This window comes from Xiphophorus hellerii, chromosome 24 (assembly GCF_003331165.1).
Source record: "Xiphophorus hellerii strain 12219 chromosome 24, Xiphophorus_hellerii-4.1, whole genome shotgun sequence".
In the NCBI taxonomy this organism is placed as follows: Eukaryota; Metazoa; Chordata; class Actinopteri; order Cyprinodontiformes; family Poeciliidae; genus Xiphophorus; species Xiphophorus hellerii.
In genome coordinates this window covers 13,271,768-13,277,146 of record NC_045695.1, presented here as the reverse complement: position 1 = coordinate 13,277,146, position 5,379 = coordinate 13,271,768, and the positions used below count along the sequence as shown (strand labels likewise).

Here is a 5,379-nt window from a genome sequence, read left to right as displayed (position 1 = left end):
TCAATCTGCAGGCTCTCTGTTCTTCTTCATCACAGCATCTATTTTGTTGCAGTCCTTGTCTGCTCTGGTTTGGTTCTTCTCAAGTTTACCTTCTATCTCTGAATGTTTAAAGACGCGATCTGATAGAAGGTCATCAAGGAGCTGTTAACTCTCAATATTATTGGTGAATATTGTGATGAAAATATTGACTGATTAACAAACATTTTCATCACTTTTTTTCTCCTTTCTTTATCATCACCAGCACATAAGTTCCAGTTACACCAGCTGAAATAATTGATCACTAAAAGACTTTTAAACCTTAAATTTCCAAATCTCAACTAAAGACGTGGATCTGGTCCAACAGAGACGACAGGAGGCTCTGATTGGAGGAGTTCAGTCTCACCTGGAGAACAGCTGCTCTGATTGGCTGTCGGCCATTCAGCTCCTGTTCTGGGTCTTTCTTCACACTCACAGCTCCTGTAAAGACATTTCTTCATCAGTGAAATATTTCACTATCAACAGGCTGGAGCTGAACATGTTCATGAAGGTCCACCACAAACTAGAGACCAGAACTGGGTCAGAACAGAACCTGAGATCATTGATGATCTCTGGTTTGAAGTTCTTCATTGTATCATATCTGGTATCATGACTGATACCAGTGTTCCCAGTCTGGAAGCTCCAGTGCTTCACTGGGTTTAGAGACAATCTGAGTCGTTGCTCCTCACATTGTTGGTTGTTTTTGTTTTCATGCAACATTTTCATCATTGATTCATTCAGACTTTCATTCAAACTCTGATTTACTGACCAACATCCTTCATGACTAACTTTAAATTAATATCTCAGAAAATTAAGTTACTGTTTATTGAAACACTGAAGATCAACCAGTTAATATCTTTTATTTTATATCTCTATAGATTCACATGAATCAGTTAGAAAATGGTTTCTTACTTTCTGTCTGATGGTCCAGGTTCATTACTGAAGTGTGGATTAGAATCTTTGGACCGGTCACTCCTCATAGATGGACTGATGGATCCTGGAGGTTCTGCTCTGTCCTGATCTTTCATCTTCTGGCCTTTTGGAGAGAGAAACCAGAACCAGTCAGTCCAGTGATCCGGTTCCAGTAACTGTCCTGTGAAGCAGAAAGCTGGTTCCCATCATGTGTTCAGAGGATCAGAGTGAATCATTTGAATGAATGAGTGAACATTTCCTATGAACTAGTGAACTTATTTAGCTCCCAGTGGACTTGAACGCATCATGACTCTATTGTAGCTCTGTATGGAGGGAGTCAGTGAGCAGAAGGTTCTGAGGGAGCAGCAGCTCAGGTCGGGTCCACAGCTCTCCTCCAGACAGAACCGGGTCCAGCTGGGATCTCAGCAACATGTCAGCCTCTGTGTGCAGCTCAGCAGGATTTCCTCTCAGCTCAAGAGACACAAAGCAGCTTTCAGGGACCACAGCATCCAGCTGAGGTACCAGCTGGACCCACTGCAAGGAATCATGGGTAAACAGCTGCTTCAATAGGGGGATGAAGCCCCCAAACACTCAGCGAGGCCTGAAACATATTTAGTCTATTGATCTGATTGAACTTCAAAATAAAGAGACACATTAATGCAACTCTTTTAATTAGAAACTAGTTTGTTACAACTGATCTAAAACGTTTGTGAAATTATTTATTTTATTATTATTGCTCCATTTAAAAGTTTTGTTATTTTTAGGGTTGAACCGACTGCAGTTTTCTGGCTGATCGATTCCGATTTTGCAGATACTGATTGCTAAACACAGCAACCTTTCAGGTAAGAGTCAGTCTGGATCTGGATGCATTTTTCCAGCAGAGCTTTGAGAGACAAAGAGTTTCTTCCTGCTGAAAGGAGCAACAAGAGGAAAACCTGGAAAAAGATCAAACTCAGTGAGGAGGAAGAGAGGAAATCTGTGGACGGCTTAAAGCCGGTTCTGATCCACAGACAAGAGAAACATCAGTTTCTGCTGAACCCCAGACTGATGAGGGACGGAGTGATGTGATTCACTTCCTGCTGATTTCAACAAGCAGAGAAACTAGTTTACAATGTTTTAGTTCTGCTTTTTAGGTTAAAACACCAGAGAGAGTCGCTGCAGCAAGAACTGATGGACTGTAAAAGTTACATTAAGTTCTCAGTTTATTTAGATTAAATCTGAAAAGTTCATTATTGCTCCACACAAACAGATCAGCTTTAGATGCTGCTGTCATGGTAGATCATAGCTGATCATTCACCAGGTTAACTGCGCAGTAACTGAGCTGTGTGTTTATAGTGTGTTCAATATTTCTCTTTTTGTTCCTTATAGTCGCATAATGTAACCTCACTTAGCATCACTTTATAAGCAGCAACGTCTCACAATAAAGTTTTTCATTTGATCTAATTCCTTTCTAGATCAGGCCTTCAATAAAGTAAACAGAGCGCTGCTGCGGGGACCAGGCCCTATGAGAGCCGAGCGACCCAGGCCGAGGTGACTGAGGCCCCGGGAAGCCTCGGTGGGTTCATCGGTTAGAAAGGCTCCAGAGAGCCGAGAGACACGGAGGGACCCGGAGCGGCAACACTTACCTCTAGTAACAAGTCAGCAAGTTATTTCCATCCTGCAGCTCAAAATGGAGGCTGATCTGAAGGAGACCAGAGTTGGTTTCAGTTTCTATTTCCACAGGAAGTCACGTAACTTGTGTTTTCCTCTCATCTGTGTCCACTAGAGGGCAAAACCCGCCCTGCTCTGATAATAATAGTTCAGTTCGCGGCTCTGCAGCTAAAACATCAACATCATTCTGACTGTTTCCAGGATAATTTAACTTTTCATAAATATTTTCCTACCTTCAGACCGGAAGCTCAGCATATTAGCGTCTAAACCAGAGTTGTAGAGCTTTGATTCAGCTCTGTTGGAGCTGAAGCTCCAGTTTAGGAGCCACAGCTCATCAGGAAACATTAATATGTAATTTATTTAGGATAAATAAGTTTCGACTGGATCGACGCTCACACTCTAGTCACCACCTCCCATGATGCCACTGTCAAGCAGTGGACAATTAAATACTGAGCTGCAAGCAAAACATTCACATCTCCAGGGACAAGGACTACTGTAGAAATCAAGAAATCCAATTAGGATAATCAGTTTGTGTGTAAAACCAGCTGCTGGAGCCTGTTAGCATCGTTAGCATCGTTAGCTCCGCTCAGAGTCTCTGCGGGCTGTTTTCATCTCTGTGGAGCTGCTTCTAGTTCACACTGACAGATAAAACATTGATTTCATGTTAAAGTAGAAAGAAGATTTAAGAAATAAAACCGCAGAAACACGAAGAAAGCAACACGGGCTACATTAGCCAATCAGGAGCGGGAAACTAGCTAGCTGCTAACTTAGCCTTCTGCCCCCTAGTGGACGCAGTATGTAAATACAACCAGAGTAAAGCTAGAGAGTTGATATGTGAATAGCACTTCCTGTGGATTCCTTCAAAGTAAAACACAAGGAACTAAATTCTCCTCTAAGTACATTTTAGCTTGTTAGTTTATTATTTTATCAGAAAGCATAAGTGTGTAATTTTCTTAGGATGTGATATAAATTATATAATTGGGCTCTGAAGCAAAATTATCATAATTATTCTGTTTTCCAGAAAAAAATAATATATCATAAATATTCTCCTGACTCTAAAACGGAAACTCGGTATCTTGGTGAACAAACCAGTTATTTATTTCATCAGGAAACATTAATATGTAATTTATTTAGGATATATAGATGAGTTATCTGCATGTAAATAACACATCTATATATTAAATCAGCTGTCAGTCCTTTAGACAGACCATAATAATATTAGTATTTATAATGAGAAAGACATAAACGTGATCAACTTAACAGAAGTCAGAAACCAGCTGCAGCTCTACAAACTCACCTCTATATTCAGAGCGGGGAATTTCCGCCCTCTGGTGGCCATAGTGGGAACTACAGTCCTGATAATGCTGCATTGTTTACATTTAATATCCACTTAATGTGGAGTTTAGAGAAAAACTAACAGTCTTCCTGAGTCATATTGACAATTTACTGACTCACATATTATCCTGACATTTTTTATTAACTGTTTGGAGTTATATATGTAATAAAAACTGTTTAAAAATAATAAAATGCAGCTGCTGTGTTAAACTCTTACAGGAAGACTTTTCTGGTCAGACTGAATAAAATCCTGCAGTGACTCTTATTTAACGACAGTAATGTAAGCTGACTTGATCTGAATTAAATTAAAATAAAGATAAACATCTGGTTGAACAATTTCCATTGATGATGTAAATAATGAATAAATCCAGAAAGACGGCAGGGTGACCGATGGAGAATGTGCTGATATGTGATGAAAATCGACTGTTTCATCTCATGTAGATCTGAACATATAAACTCATATCCAAGCATCATCATAGGTGGAGTCGTTGGTCCCGTCCGTATTAGCGCTGAATTTTCCTGCTGCCCTGAACACATCTTCAGTAAAACCAGCCTCACTGAGGCCAATAGACCAGCGCTACGTTGCAGGAAAACTCTGAAGCTTCTTGGCTGGTTTTGGCCTCTAAACTGAGACGCTCTCATATGAAGTGAAATGTTGCACATTTAAGGTGCTGGAGATGACCTTTAACCCCTCGCTGTCCCAGGTTTGAGGTAGTGTCGAGGTGAAGAGCCAGACTCCTGATCTGCTGTGAGTGACGTGACGCTCGGTGGAAGTCCTGCATCCTGTTCCATCTTCATGTTGGAGACGTGAGGCTTTGCTTCTCCTGTCTGGGATTTGATGGGAAACGAGTCACAAGATTCAGATGATTTCACAGTCGTCACTTTGACGATGCAAACTCTGGTTCCTCTCAGTGTTTGGTCTGTCAGAAGGCTGCTCAGGTTCCTCCTCAAGGTTTTCCTGCTTTTCTTTAAAGTTGTACGACTTTAAATCCACACAAATAAACCAAAGAAAGTCGGTTATTATCTCATCTTCTAATGCAAATTTCTGTCCGTCAACAAAAGCTGGAAAACAAAACTGTTCTCCTGGAACAACAGCTGTGCAAACTGATCCCATCAGATCTGTGAGCAACATGGAGTTTATCTCTGTTTCATTTCAACTTTGACCTTTTGTTCCTTCTTGTTGCATCAGAAACTTCCCGTCCTTAAAGTGAATCAAACGGTTTGAGTGAAACCAGGTTTCAGGTGGACTGAAGTCGTCTTCACTGTGAACTTCATCAACTTTCTGCTTCACAACAAAACCTTTCAAAGCCAAACACACATCCAAGCAGCTGAGTCACAAATGATCCAAGTTCAAATCTTGTGTTTCTTTTCTCTGGAGGATCTGCTCAGGACGTCTGGATCTGTTCTGAAGTGGATTTAATGCTACAGATCCGGAGGAAGTTTTAGTGTTTGGCTCTGAATCTATAG

The 5,379-nt window shown here is 40.8% G+C and overlaps 1 long non-coding RNA gene across 1 annotated transcript; it reads right to left on the bottom strand.

Moving 5' to 3' along the window:
* Positions 1-405: 405 nt before the first annotated feature.
* On the bottom strand, positions 406-3,162 carry LOC116715976 (uncharacterized). The gene is made up of 4 exons (XR_004338312.1): positions 3,120-3,162; positions 2,553-2,907; positions 928-1,051; positions 406-456 (listed from the first exon to the last, which is right to left on the bottom strand). It is a non-coding gene; the product is annotated as an uncharacterized LOC116715976 (long non-coding RNA).
* Positions 3,163-5,379: the final 2,217 nt, after the last annotated feature.